This window comes from Ambystoma mexicanum, chromosome 5p (genome assembly GCF_040938575.1).
Source record: "Ambystoma mexicanum isolate Mex_15411 chromosome 5p, UKY_AmexF1_1, whole genome shotgun sequence".
NCBI classification, from domain to species: domain Eukaryota; kingdom Metazoa; phylum Chordata; class Amphibia; order Caudata; family Ambystomatidae; genus Ambystoma; species Ambystoma mexicanum.
In genome coordinates this window covers 1,376,416,288-1,376,431,405 of record NC_090930.1, presented here as the reverse complement: position 1 = coordinate 1,376,431,405, position 15,118 = coordinate 1,376,416,288, and the positions used below count along the sequence as shown (strand labels likewise).

Sequence of the window (15,118 nt, the reverse complement as noted above, 5' to 3'; positions counted from 1 at the left end):
CTACCTAGAAACGCATCACCTACTTCGTCTCCGGCAATCTGGCTTCCGGCCAAACCATGGCACAGAAACAGCACTACTGGACCTCAAGAACCAAATCGATGACCTAAGAGACATAGGCAAACCAGCTCTCCTACTTCTACTAGACCTTTCGGCGGCATTCGACCTGGTCAATCATGACACCCTCTGCCACCACCTCTCTACAGCGGGCAACTTCTCACCAGAAGCCACCGCCTGGATAGCATCCTTCCTTAAGGGCAGAGAAATGAAAGTCTTCTCGGACACAGCCTGCGCCCAGTCACATCTTATTAAATGCGGTGTCCCGCAGGGATCCTGCATATCTCCTACTTTGTACAACCTTTTCACAAGGGCACTATTTAAAAACCTCGATGCAATGGGCATCACATACACAAACTACGCGGACGACACACAAGTCCTCATCCCTCTCACCGGAGACTATGAAGCCGACCAAAAAACCCTCATCTCCATCTACACCACCATCCAAACCTGGATGGCTGAGAATTGGCTCTGCCTCAACAGCGAAAAAACAGAGTTACTCATCATCGGATCACCTGCCACAATCAATAAAATGGGGCCCCAATATGACTCCTTCATCATCGACAACTGCTGCATCTCGGTCTCCAAAACAGTCAAAACCCTTGGAGTCTACCTGGACTCCAACCTCACCATGGACAGACAGGTCAACGCAATCTCTTCAGCAGCAGCCTACCACTCAAAACTTATCACCGCAGCAAGGCCCTTCCTTTCGCAGGAAAACTCCCTCACCATCGCAAGAGCTATCATAGGATCCCGCCTAGACTACTGCAATGCACTCCTACTAGGCACTTCAGCCAAAAACATTAAAAAACTTCAAACGGTGCAGAACAATGCCCTCAGAGCAGCAACAGGAATCTCGAAAAGAGACCACATTTCAGCCACCAGAAAATCCGTCCACTGGCTTCCAGTTAAGGAACGCATCCTTTTCAAATCACTGGCACTCACCCACAAATGCCGACAGGACACAGCACCACGCTACCTTGCACAGAGATTCTCTGATCCCCCCTCCAACAGACCAACTAGATCTAGCCACACCAACCGCCTAGCAATTCCAAAAAGCCTCAGAAGCAGAGCAGGTGGCACTAGCTTCCCAGTCCTCGCCGCCACCAACTGGAACTTATTACCCGCCGAGATTAGAGGTATCAAATCCCACCTGTGCTTCAGGAAAGCAATAAAAACCATGCTGTTTGTATAAACCCGTCTTGGGCCCTGTCAACTGTACAACCGATGTAATGTCTAACGTCCTTTTTTTTTTTTTCCCCCAGGCTAGGGGTAGATACGATCTTGATGTAACCTCCTCTATCTACCCCTCCTTGCACTGAAACTAAGTCATTATCTTGCAACAGCGCCCCGATGCCTCTGGGCTGTGTGGCGCTTTACAAATGTAAAAATAAATAAATAAATAAATAATGGAAGAAACAACGCTGCTTTAAAAAATATCCCCATCAAACTTAGTATCAACTCTCCATGCCACCGAACCAATATGCCCCATCTACAAATGGCCATGCACATCAATGTGTAACATACACCAAAACTCTATCAAATCTTTACAGCAGTTCCTCAATCAATATGTGAAAGCCAACGAAAAAGCAAAAATGAAAATACTGCAAACTATGGACTCCTGTCCAGTCGCAAATACACAGGACTACAGGGACATTCATGAGCCTGCATTTCTGGACCTGCTTGCAAAAGCACATTCCACCATATCAAGATGTTAGCAACACACCATTCTGTAGTAAGAAATCTCGTTCACAAACTGTACTATGCAAAAAGTCCTGCTTTAGCACTGCAGCATTTAAATGACATTCCCCTACATGGTACAGCCAAACAACTGCTCGAACAAATAGACCACATTCAAAACAAATATTTTGGAACTGAAGAGCACTTACAAAATCAAGTAACTTTAGGAAACAGTAGCAACAACCTTGCATATGTCAACTTTCTATTACACACATACAAAAAATAAATAGCAAAGTTTAAAAGTACATCTGCTGAAGTACCAAACCAAGTATGTGTGTGTTGTCACAGAACCTTTTATACAAAGAGCATAAAAACTATATTTTTTGTATTTGTTTATTATTTATATTGTGCACCTAACCCTGAGGTAACTGGGCGCTGGAAAGCTTAAACATGTTACAGACATGATGGCATACATAAAGATACATGGGAAATCAACAGATAGGTCGACCAAGGTTACAGATAGGTCTGGCAGCCAATAAAAGCAGAGAAGGGCAAAACAATCAGCGTCATGAGGACAGACAAAGGGTGGCTAGCTGTTAGACTTGACAGTGAGCCAGATCTTTACTCTGGTTTTGAAAGCGCTGAAGGAGGGCTCCATTTTGATGGAGGAGGGGAACGGAGTTCCAGGACTTAGCGGCTTGGACAGGGAAGCTGGCTCTTCCTATAGTTTTCAGGTTGAACCTTGGCACTAGGAGGAGATGTGTTTGGGAGGATCTGGTGGGTCGGGATGGTTGGTGTTTGGTGAATTTGTTTGACAGATATTTAGGGGCAGAGTTACACTGACATTTGTGGGTGATCGACAACGCGCAAAGTGATATTCTGTCGCAAACTGGTAGCCAGTTAGATTTCTGCCTAATGCTGGAGATGTGGCTGGATCTGGGAATGTTGAATGCTGATATTAAGGAGTTGTTTTGTAAGACTTGAAGTCTATTTAGATTTTGTTCAGAGGATCCTATGAATAGCGTGTTGCAATAGTCTATTTCTATAGATATATGTACAAAATCGAACACAATGAGGAATCCCAATGGTTCCAATTAGCTCTCTACCTTACAGCAGAAAACAAATACGAAATTACTAACCCCTCAATAGTGTGCACATACTGCACTGCAAAACGTGACAATAACCAAATGCCTTCAGGGGCTAGGAGTAATCATTTGGAAATATTCTCCCTGCCAAAACAGCTTAATTTGTACATGACCGTTATAATCCAAACAGTACATCCATTTCAAGCAATAATACGACTACAACCAAAAACAGTAAAGTTGCCTCCCTCTGAATTACTGAAAGACATTTGTGGCGAAGTAGTTTATTTTCCATTAGATCTCAAAGAAAATGTAGACACTCTAGGAGTGCAACGGCCAATAGAACAATTTTTGATTATTCTGGTGAATGGTGTACCTACAAAAGACTAAATAAATTTGGCAGCAACTAGTGGACTTCAACAAAGTTAGAGAAGCCCTGCAATATCTTAAAGACAACAATGAATACTAGAAAGAAATAAACATTGAAGAAAACCGGAGAGAAACAACCGAAATAATTCAGGACTCCTCAGCAACTGGCCAATTTGAACTTCTAGATCCTACTGCAGCCTTTAACATTTAAGACCACCATACAATTCACCCACTGCACACCATAGACGATGCACTGGAAACATATCAAATGCGGCAAGCCAAAGCATCAACGATCAGTATATGGGAAAAAAAAGTGTAGAAGCACAAGCCTTTCCTCTACTTTTTCCTACTGGAAAAGGTGGAAGGTACGATGAAAGATGCACACAAATAACAGCATCAGAATACCGCTCTTTACGAATGTATTCTGAAGACCCCAGATTCAGACAAAATGAGGGATACATATTCCACCTCCTTTTTTAAAGTGAGATAGCAATTCTATGTTATGGAGTTGCACACACATTGAAAACAGGTTCCAATTTTCAAAACATGTCTGCTAAGCAACTACTTCAAAAGGTGCAAGAGAAAGACAAAGTTTTACAGTAAAGTATGACAAATCTGTTGGCAAACATGCATGGTACAAAAGAATACTGGTTCCGACGGCACCCAGATGTACGGTGTATGCTACGCAACATTGGCCCGCCCACATGGATTGTCACTTTAAGTTGTGCAGAGTATGCATGAGAAGACTTGCACACTTTCCTACGCATAGCAAACAAAAACAAAGCAGGTATAGACATAAACACCAGGAGAACTCTGCTCTCTTGATTCTGTAAATGTATCAGGGTACTTCCATCATCGCTTTATTGCCATACTGCACATCATTTGTAATAAAAGAATATCAAGCCAGAGGAGCACCTCACATCCACATGCTTTTGTGGATTAAACATACTCCTAAATTTGGCGCCAAGGCCTTTTTTGGTGATTTCGGTATGTTGCCATTCAATGCCTTGTAATTTTGTTACATGAGATATCTGGCCAAATTTGGCCCCTTTTTTTCCCACATGTAGGACCAGGAATCCTAGGTTGCTCAGGGGGGTGGGGAGAAAATAACCAAAAAGGGGGGAATTTTTTTTTTTTTTCAATAAGCCAATAAAATTATGTACAAAGAAGCCTGTGTTTTTTTTTCCTTATAAGAGCTAGGAACAAATGGTTTGCTGTGCTGAACTCCCCAATTTCCTGGCTTTCAAGAACAGGTTGAGTGGTAACGAAAACAAATTATTTTGATGTGGTTATCAACAGTTTTGTGACAGGTAGGCAGGTCAGGCAACAACTAGGTAGGGGAAAATTCCATAGTTTGGGGAAAAAGTGGGAAAATGACCGAAAAAATAGGTATGTGGTGGACATGGTTGGCTTGGTACGGCAATGGCTTCTATGATTTTTGAGAAAAACAATGCTCCGCTACATTCCCCCGACTCTTGCAGTTAGGAAATCACACATTTTTTGTAGTGTTTCACAAAACAAGCAATATCACAAGCCAAACACTGAGCCATGGTACACAGGAGTTTTATGCTTACGGCCTGAACAGACGTACTTGGCATGTGTAAATCAGGAAAACCAATGTGTTGAGGAACAGCAAGCATACATTTTTTGAAAGAGCACAGGCAGACCTTTTCAGGGGTAGGTGACTTGTGCAGGTTACATAAGTGTATAGTGCCTAAAGCAGCGACTAAATGTAGGGCACATTTGGGAAATGAAAGGGTTGTGTGACAAAGGGCACCAGCAAATGGGTCGAAACATTATGAAAACCACAAAAAACACAACAAATGTCATACCTTCCCGCGTTCCCACACGTGTCCCGATGACAACGGTACCTCACATGTGTAGGTGCACCTACCTGGGCACCAAGGAGAAAGCCTAAAAGACCCTTAACCCAAAGTCTTTTCCGACAGCTGAATTTCACGATTTTTGCAGATGGGCACACCATACAGATATGGGCCTCGGGTGTCCAAGCCACCAAAGAAAACGGGGAACCCCATGCATTTCCGAAAGGAGGACATCTGTGGGAATCCGCAGAGGTCTGACTTGCGCAAATCGGCCCAGAATGTATTACCCAGAAACCCCAGCAAAGTCCGAAATGTGGCAAAAAAAACCCAATTTTCTGCACATTTCACTCGGCTCACCCACCAAAACACGCTGCCAACACCACATGGCCTACCGTCCCACGTTCCTACAGGTGTCCCGATGAAAACGGTACCTCACATGTGTGGGTGCACCTACCTGGGCGTGAAGGGGAAACCCTAAAACACCCCTAACCCCAAGTCTTTTCCGACAGCTGAATTTCACGATTTGTGCAGACGGGCACACCATACAGATATGGGCCTCGGGTGTCCAAGCCACCAAGGCAAACAGGGAACCCATGCATTTCCGAAAAGAGGACACCTGTGGGAATGCACAGAGATTTGCGCGAAGCGGCCCAGATTTTATTAGCCACAATCCCCGACAAAGTGTGATATTTGGTGGGGAAAAAACACAATGTTCACTTTGTCGGGGGTTCTGGGTAATAAATTCTGGCCCGCTTCGCTCAAGTCAGACCTCTGTGTATTTGCACAGGTGTCCTCTTTTCAGAAATGCATGGGGTTCCCCGTTTTCCTTGGTGGCTTGGACACTCTAGGCAAAAATCTGTAGGTTGCCCACATAAACAAAATGTGCTGTGCCGAAAGGCTTTGGGATACCAGTGGGTTACCCTTTTGCGCCCCAGGTAGGTGCACCCACACATGTGCGGTACCGTTTTCATCAGGACATGTGTGGTGACGCGGGAAGGTAGGCCATTGTTGGTGGTGTGTTTCGGTGGGTGGCCAGAGCGAAATGTCTGAGAAATGTCTTCATTTCCAGCCAATTTCAGAGACATTTCCCTCTGTCCACTCACCGAAACACGTCGCCAACAACAGATGTCATACCTTCCCGCGTTCTCACAGGTGTCCCGACGGAAACGGTACCTCACATGTGTGGGTGCACCTACCGGGGCACAAAAGGAAAAGGGTAACCCACTGCTAACCCCAAGCCTTTCGGCACAGCACATTTTGTTTGCGTGGGCAACTTACAGATTTGGGCCTAGGGTGTCGAAGCCAGCAAGGAAAACAGGGAACCCCATGCATTTCTGAAAAGAAGACACCCGTGGGAATCCAAAGATGTCTGACTTGCGCAAATCTCCCCAGAATGTATTTCCCACAAGCCCCGCCAAAGACCCACATGTGAGAAGGGTGCCCAAGGCCAGGGACATTACCGCCGACTTTGCTGGAGCTCTGGCTGGCCTGTGATACAGCTTCTCCCCACCAGGGAGTCCCAGCAGTGTGCCAATACCTCCCTGAAGGGAAAAGCTGTAATGTAGCCCAGCTGCAACTCCAGGATGGTTGGAGACCTTGGACATCCATGCACCATGTGGTTGCACGTCCCCTAAGCACAGCGGCAGCTCCAGGGATCCCTGGCAGGATCCCCATTCCTCCCCGAAGGTGACACCTATAACTTAGCCCAGCCAGAGCTGCAACCTGGGCTTGCAGATGGACAACCCACATGGGAGGAATCCGCTCCCAGTGAAACACCAATGTTCTGCTGGCATGGGGGGTAATGTGAGGCCTGCCGCTGCAATTGTGTCCCAGCCCACCAAAATATCTGCCCAGACGGCCCATTCCCACCCACACCACCAACAATCCAGCCCCAGTCTCACCCACCCCACTGACCGTTGGCCCTAACCATAGAATAATAAACAGTACTCACATAACGTTGCAGCTGCTCGCAAAGAAAAAGCTGTCAACAAAACAAAAAACATGTGTTACCAATGGTCACACCAGCAAAAAACAAATCAATACTTTCCAAGAATGCCCCCCCTTGCAAGCCATCCCTGGTGGTCTACTGAACCTCACCACCCCCAGTGAAAAACCATTTGTCCCTTCCGATGGGCAGATATCTGCCACCAGAGAGGGCTGCATGAAGTGCCCTCCCACACTCCATTTGGGGTGGGGAGAAGTCCACCCCAAAACGTCAGACAGGCCCCCAATGGCTGGGGAAGTAGGGTTCGGGCACCCTGGGGCCAGATTGGCACACCAATGGGCCCCTCTGCACCAAGGGAAGTTTGGTCAACAAAGGAAAAAAATTTAAAATAGCAGGCTGCATTTTAGGGGGGGGGGGGGGCTGAGGGGCACCCTAAACCGCTAGGTAATTTTCTAATGTAATGGGGGGTGACCCTCCCCCCCACACCAAATGCAGGGGGGATCTCATTCAGCCCTCCCTGGGGCAGATAAGAGGGGGGCATCTCATTCAGCCTTCCCTGGGGTCAGATGCACTTTCCAAGGAGCAGATATCTGCCCCAAGGGAGGCCCTTTTCTGTAAAATAAATCCCTGGTGGCTAGTGGCCCGCCACTCCCACCCAAATATCCCTTTTGTTTTTTTTTTTTGTTTTTTGTTTTCAATTTGCACCCTTCCCTGGGGGCAGATGATCAGCCATCTGCCCCCAGGGGGGCCCTAACCTGCAGGCCCCATCCTTTGGGGGCCCTGCAAACTTATTCCTGGTGCCCCCCCAATTGGATGGGGGGCACCTCATGTACTCCTGCCTGGGGACAGAAATCTGCCCCCAGGGAGGGCTACAAGTGGTGGCCCCCCTTTCCACTTGGTGTGGGAGGGGGAGGGCCACCATCCTTTCATGGGTAAAAAAATCCCTGGTGCCTTTTGTGTTCAATTTGTCCCCCTCCCTGGGGGCAGATGATCAGCCATCTACCCCCAGGGTTCTGCACATATGTGCCCCCATGCTTTGGGGGCCGGGAGGGGAAGAGGGCTGCTTACTGTAAGCAGCCCCCACCTCTCCCACCTCTCAGACAGATCCCTGGTGTCTAGTGGGCATTGCTGGGCACGGATCGAGCGCTCTATCCGCACCCAGCAATGCTTTCACAAAAGGGGTCATTGGAAAGGGGAGAATCTCCCCTTTCCAGCGACACCTCCCTAGATCTCCGGCTTGAAATACAGCCGGAGATCAAGGGGGAGAAAGATGCAGACTCACCTTTCATTTTCAATTTCACGCCGGGTGCATTACGCAAGCCAACGTGAAATTGAAGGTAATCCGGCCCCCTGGCAGTGAGGGGGGACCGCCCCTCACATAGCCCGGGGGTTGGATTACTGTTTTGAGCGATCCTTTTGCGGGGATCGCTCAAAACAACCTGCCAAAAAGGACAAGCTATCTCATCCTTGGCACTACCAAGGTAATGTCAAGGACGAAATATCTTGTCATTGGCACTTAAGGGGTTAAAAAGCATGGTACTTATGAAGTAGTAATTATGAGGGTCCACAACATATACAAATGTCTGCAATGCCATGAGCTACAACATCACAAAGTACCTACCCTAACATGTTATGTTTTCTTTTATCACAGAGAATGAAACAACGATTACTCCTACATTTCCACATACCATGCACAAAAACTGCATAGGTCCTCAACAATATAAACAGTAAGTATACAACTATTGGTGTCATACTTCTTTATAATCTCCAAATTGCAATCTGTACACATGATTCTGTAATCCATATACCAGTATCACAATGTTGAATGCATTGGTAGATTATACTGTGGTGCTTGTACCCAGGGCTACACTCTTGAGTGCATAGCCTACAGTCTACGGCCTCCAGCCATGCACTCAATACTCTAGACCCTGGCGACAACCATCACAGCATAATACTGCCATGCATGCAAACATCTACCCACTTACCACAAACCACAAACATAACACAGCCACCTGAGCCCCTATCCACTTCAGTTCACATAGTATTGCAGTACTTCCAGCCAATGGACAAACTCTTTGATGCATGGCCTCTGCAGCCAAGGCTCTAATAACTGCCCGCAACCAATACCTCATAATACTGTAAGCTACTGAATAATCTGCCCAGTGGCCACAACCCAAACACAGAATTCATCCATATCTCGTACATAACTGTACTGTCTTCTGTAAATGTAGTCTCCTCGCATGCCGGTGGCATAGTTTAGCCCATTGCTTGATCTTTCTTCTTATGTAGGCCATTTGAGTGGAACGGGTGGGAGACAGAATGGACTGGACTACATGGTGTAGGACTCAGGCAAGGATATTTTAAAGTCTGCTATACTCTTTAAAGTTTTAAACTTCTGCTTTACTCTTTTGATATCTAATGGAAACACTATTTGAAAACCACGTTCCACTTATAATCTTTTTTAAAGTTTGAAAGTAATTCCTTTGGTTCGTGGAGGGGGGCCCCAAAGATGTCCGTGCCCAGGGCCCCAAAAGTGCTTAAAATGGCCCTGCCACCAAGGTATGTGTCAGACAGCTGAGCATACAGTCTGCCACACACAGCGTCTAAACATGCACCGTTGATTCGTAAGACACTGTACATAACAGTATTACATAGGGGGTGTAATTCTACAATTGTTTTTTGTGCTCATCCGTCTATTAATTGCACTGTGTGTAAGGTAGCATCATCTCTCCATGTAGCTAATGCTAAGGTCTATCCAACTATACTAGTTACATTGCGAAATACACAATAATATCCTAACAGTGTCCCACCCCAATGCCTTTTTTTCCCCCTGCATTCTTTCCCGAAATCGAAACCTAAACGTCTCTGCCTTTGAATAGGACAAGTGCTTATTGTAATTTGGCCTTCAACACTACGCATCAAGGCGATTGCCCGCGGAAACAATCTAACCATGGAATTTCCAGAAATTATGTAAATTGAAGTTTATATTACATTTTTATTGGGATTAAAAACTAGCAGGATAGAGTGCTGTATGCATAATAATTGACGGTGTAGTAAACGTTGTCCGTGTGCACTGTGCTTGCTTTTCGAACAATAATCTTCCACGCTTCTTTACAATGACATCTCTCTGGGGTTCAAGCTGAATGATTGCGATGGTTCTCCATCCCATTCGGAGCTATATCTAATTTACAGCGCTCAAATTATACGCAACTCGTAGTCTCAAATAGTACACCTCATTTTCATTTGTGTGTTAAATATTGGTTGTATTGTGCTTATAACTAGGTTTGGAACAGTTATGAGTTATACGCTAATGTGTTATATTAAAATAAAGAACAGCTACTTAAATGTATTGTTATTGCGTTTAGTTCGCAGATACTTTCTATTGTACTGCCCGTGTCACAGCTTCCAAATGCCAACAGACGGATTCTGGAACCAATATTGTAGGATTACCATAAGCAGTGTTTTTTCGATCACCGTTATGTGGGACGATTGATATGGCCCTCTATGTCCATTTGCGTTTCCGGCAATAAGGAGCAACATGTCAGCATTCATGAGGTAAGAGGGCGCAGAAACAAGAACTTTCACCTTTCAGAATGCAAAAAAGACTTGTGTTCTCCCACACGGACCACAAAGGACCATCATTGAATTGTTTTGCTAATGTGCCATATGGCAAGACAAGGACACAAAAAACATTGTCAGCTCCAACTTACCCGCAAAATTAAAAAATCGTTTCCTGGAGTTTATCATTTATTGTGCACATTCTTTGAAAAATTAAAGCACTTGCAACATTGCACACTAATGTATTATTGAAATATTCACTTACAAAATACTATTTATGGCAAGACATAGAAGGTACGCTGTGTGACCAGGTCTGTTTTATCGTGTGTTTATCTCGCTGTTTGAGCGGGCGTGGGTGAGGTCGTGGCACATTGGGCTACGCTGGCCACGAACGTATGCAAATAGCTGGAGCAGATCGTTGGGACAAACGATGTCAGCTTCAGGGGCGGTGTTTTGATTTATTTCCGCAAGCTCACTTAAACTTGGGGCGAGCAATCCACGCATAAGATTAGCACAAGATGGCTGCGCCCAACACGTTCTTTTTGCATCTGTAAAAGTGAGGAAAACTAAAAAGGCAAGATGCATAGGAAAAATGTTTACGATCGATCAACGTATGCTTATAAGGACTTGCCCGTCATGAACCGCCGTTCGCGTCCCTTCTGGACTTCGTGGTCCCTGACCCATAGGGGACTGAACTCAGTAGTACTCCCAACATGGCCGCTGAACGCGGAAACCCTGTTTGCCAGTCTCCGCATTGTACGCTCTACGTTCTACAAAGCAGACACGCCCCGCGGCCCTGCGCGTCTCAACACTACCGCTTGCAGTAGTCGGATGTGTGTTGCCGGAGCTCGTTCAGCCCTTACTTTTGATTCCTGGTTCCCGGTACCCTGAATTCCTCTTCTTTCTTCCTTCCCCTTATCCTTACCTTTGCATATCCTGGATTTCTATCGCATTCGCATATCCGACTGCAAACTTCATTATTTCCTGGTCTTCGTCCCGGACATCTGAACGTATCCTGGAACTGGGTCACAAACTGCACGCTGGAATCCGAGGACCCATGTACGCGGTTATATAAATCCCGAACAGTGCGAAAGAAGACATCTCCGAAGAAAACGAGCAAACAATACAGACAGGTGAGAAGGGGGAAACCTGTGACAGATTGAGACGCCAACAAATTGATACAGTTACGGAAATGGAGGCTGCAGTTCAAGACCTTATGCGAGGCACGCAGGAGTTAACAATAGAAGTCCAAAATCTTAAAGCCGAAAATGCAGCATTGAAACAACTGGTCTTGTCAAGTGACTCCGCAACCAAGGAAAATGTGTTGTTGGGAGGAGTAGTGGATAAATATGATGGCTCTTCAAAGAACCTTCGTGCCTTCCTTGATTCATGTTTAGTGCACTTCACCTTTAAGCCCTACTACTTCTCCACTCCCAGGGCAAAGGTGGGCTTTATGATCTCACATCTCACTGGGAATGCCTTTACCTGGGCAACTCCCTTAGTTAATTCGGGCGACGCACTCCTGGATGACTATGATGGTTTCGTGCAGGAGCTAAAGACCATGTTTGATTCCCTAAAAACGTTTATTGGACTTTCAACAAGGATCCCAGGATATGCTTACCTATGTGACCCGCTTTAAACAACTTGCCAAGGAAGCAGACTGGTCTCCAGAGGCCTGTTTCACCCTCTTTCGAAGAGGATTGAATGAAGAGATAAAAGACGAGCTAGCCAGGGTAGCTCGCCCAAGTTTCTTCCAGGCTCTCATGGATCTTTCCTTGCAGATCGACTTTCGTATCCAGGAAAGAAAGGCGGAAAAGAAGAAGACTAAATTACCCTTCCAAAAAGCCTCTACAGACCATCCTTCTAGACCTGAGCCTGCAGCTTCCCCGACCACAGACCCAGAACCCATGCAACTTGGGACCTTCCGCTGACCCATAACCCCGCAAGAAAGGATGCGACGGATTCACAATGGTCTGTGCATGTATTGTGCCTCTGATAAACACCTTGTGAGAGAGTGTCCTATTGCCCCTCCACGGCGTTCGGGAAACGCCAGCTCCCGATCCTAGATGGAGCACAGTTTCGGGAGAGAGATGTTTGCTCCACATCTATTCCATCCTTGAACTCTCCTGGACAGAACAACCTTGTGATTCTGCAGGCCTTTCTATCGCCATCCAAGAAAGAAACTTACCCCATTCTGGCCTTAGTGGATGGTGGGGCCATGGGGATATTCATAGATCATGATTGGGTCACTACCCATAACATTCCATATGAAACTCCAGACATCATGCAACCTGTAGAGGCTATCGATGGAAGACCTCTCTCTTCAGGACCCATAACCCTTCAAACCAAAGAGATCCTGCTTTCTATAAACCACCATCAAGAGAGAATCAAATTCGACATCATAAGATCTGCCCATTACCCATGGTGCTGGGCATGCCCTGGTTACAGAAGCATAACCCCTACATCAACTGGGCAGCAGGATCCTTGTTTCTTGGTTTTATGTCCCACTGTTTATCCCTAGACTCCTCGTCAGGATCCTCTGAAGACTCGCAAGCGAACCAGCAAGGTCCACTCACTGTCTCAAGTATCATCCAGATTCCCAAGGCCTACCAGGCTTATACAGATGTGTTTTTGACCGCCATTTGTTCAAGCTCTTCCCCCTCACAGACCCGAGGACTGCGCTATCAATATTGAACCCTCAGCGGTGATTCCCTTTGGGAGGATGTTCATTCTATCAGAACCTGAGAAAAGAGTCCTACGAGAATACTTGGATACTAACTTGGAAAATGGTACTATACGACCATCCAAATCCCCGGTGGGAGCTTCATTGTTTTTTGTTCCCAAGAAAGATACCAAGGAGCTTAGGCTCAGTCTAGATTATCAGTCTAGACACATACTATTGCAATACTTGCAACCAATCGGCAGACTATTCGGTGCAATAAGCTGGCCGCCTGAAGCCCTGTCCACTTCTGTACACATACTATTGCAGTACTTGCAACCAGTGGGCAATCTCTTGGGTGCATGGCCTAGAGCCATGCACCAAGGAGTCTAGGGGCGTACTACACACAACAGAGCATAATACACCCTATACAAACATCCTCCTATCATTTGCAATTCACTTCCCTTCCCCAATTAAGCCTGCCTGCAGTCACCATATGAACTGCTCGCCTGAGGATCTACCCGCGAACTGCCGTATTGGCGGACACCACGGACACCCCACCGTTTTCTTCCACCTAAACAAATACATCAGATGAACCCTTTTTCACTCCCCCACCCTTTCCAGCCCCTCTTCCCACCACCAGGTGCCTTAAAGCATGTTTTAGAGCCCCTTACGCCACCGCACTATCCTCGGATACAACATGGTGGGCGTTTCAGAAAATTATGACGCACATCACGCTTCCCTCCAGCCAATCAGCGGGCACGTCGTATGTCTGCGGACAATCAGATCTGGTCGCAGAGCGAACAGGGAAATGGGACCGCGGAGCAGAGGCAGATATCACTAATCTTTTGGGATCTACATTTTACCTGTTTACAAAAGAACTACTGTACGGATTTTCGCCAAATTTACAAAAGCACGCTTTGGGGACCAAGCCGCTGATCCTGCCGCAAATTTGGTGAAAATCCATACAGCAGTTTGGGCTGTACGTGTGAGCAAAGTTTTTCTCCATTCAGTCTATGGAGAAAACAAAATGTGGGACCCCACCCCTATAACGTTGCCTCCCCTTGATGAAACCTCACCAAAGCTAGCAAAAAAATTCATATAGAGGGCCATATACTTTTTTTGCAAAGTTTGTTGAGGATTCGTCCAGAGGGAGCAAAGTTATAAGCTGCCCAAAAAGTGGTCTTCCTATGGGTTTAGCAACTGAACCATAACTACACAGCTACTACCGCAGGCCGTGTAATATAAATATACACATATTTGGTTACTGTTACTTACCCTGTAATACGTTTCTCAAAAAACATATTCTCTTTTAATCACTATCAAATGCCACATATTGCAGCTTTCTGCGCCTTGTCTCATCAAGTGCTAGTTACTTACAAGTACTGCCAACATAGTGAACTTCCGCACCTTTGCATTTTTTTAACTTTCAACAAAATGCTCCTAAAAAGAAAATTTTGTAAACACACGCCATTTTGCATTTTTCCTTCCACATAAATGTCATGCTTTCCAACCTTTCTCATTACATCCCTTACAGTGCCACCATTCGCCACCTTCTCTATATGTGTATACTGCCAAAGTATCTATATACAACACTTCTCTTTACATATGCAGTACTGTTCTTTTCCATCTACTACTATAAGACACCGTGCATTGCCCCAACTACAAACTGCCATTGCATAGGCCACCGTTGTCCTATTCTTAACACTGAAAAATATTACAAATGCAGTGCACCACAAACATAGCACTTCTCTTATTAAAAGCACTAGCACATACATTGCCCTACTGCAAAAACAAACATTTTTCATTCATTTTTACATGAAGCCAAACTTTGTGGCACAATCAAGACCATTACATATTAGCCCTACAAGAAAACTTCCTGTGCTGCAAAAATAACCTAGATAGCCATCATTTTTACACACCCATTTTTGCCCTGTTCCTTATAATG

At 45.8% G+C, this 15,118-nt stretch overlaps 1 protein-coding gene across 10 annotated transcripts in view; it reads right to left on the bottom strand.

The window, feature by feature from the left end:
- CDH18 (cadherin 18) overlaps window positions 1-15,118 on the bottom strand; it is a 1,922,553-nt gene that overhangs the window by 1,862,866 nt on the left and 44,569 nt on the right. For 5 of the 10 annotated variants that reach the window (XM_069613787.1, XM_069613786.1, XM_069613785.1 and 2 more), the window contains exon 2: window positions 6,960-6,989. The exons of the other annotated variants lie outside the window; for them this stretch is intronic. The gene's annotated coding sequence lies outside the window, so the exon portion shown is untranslated. The remainder of the gene's footprint in view (window positions 1-6,959; window positions 6,990-15,118) is intronic. 10 annotated transcript variants of the gene reach the window in all.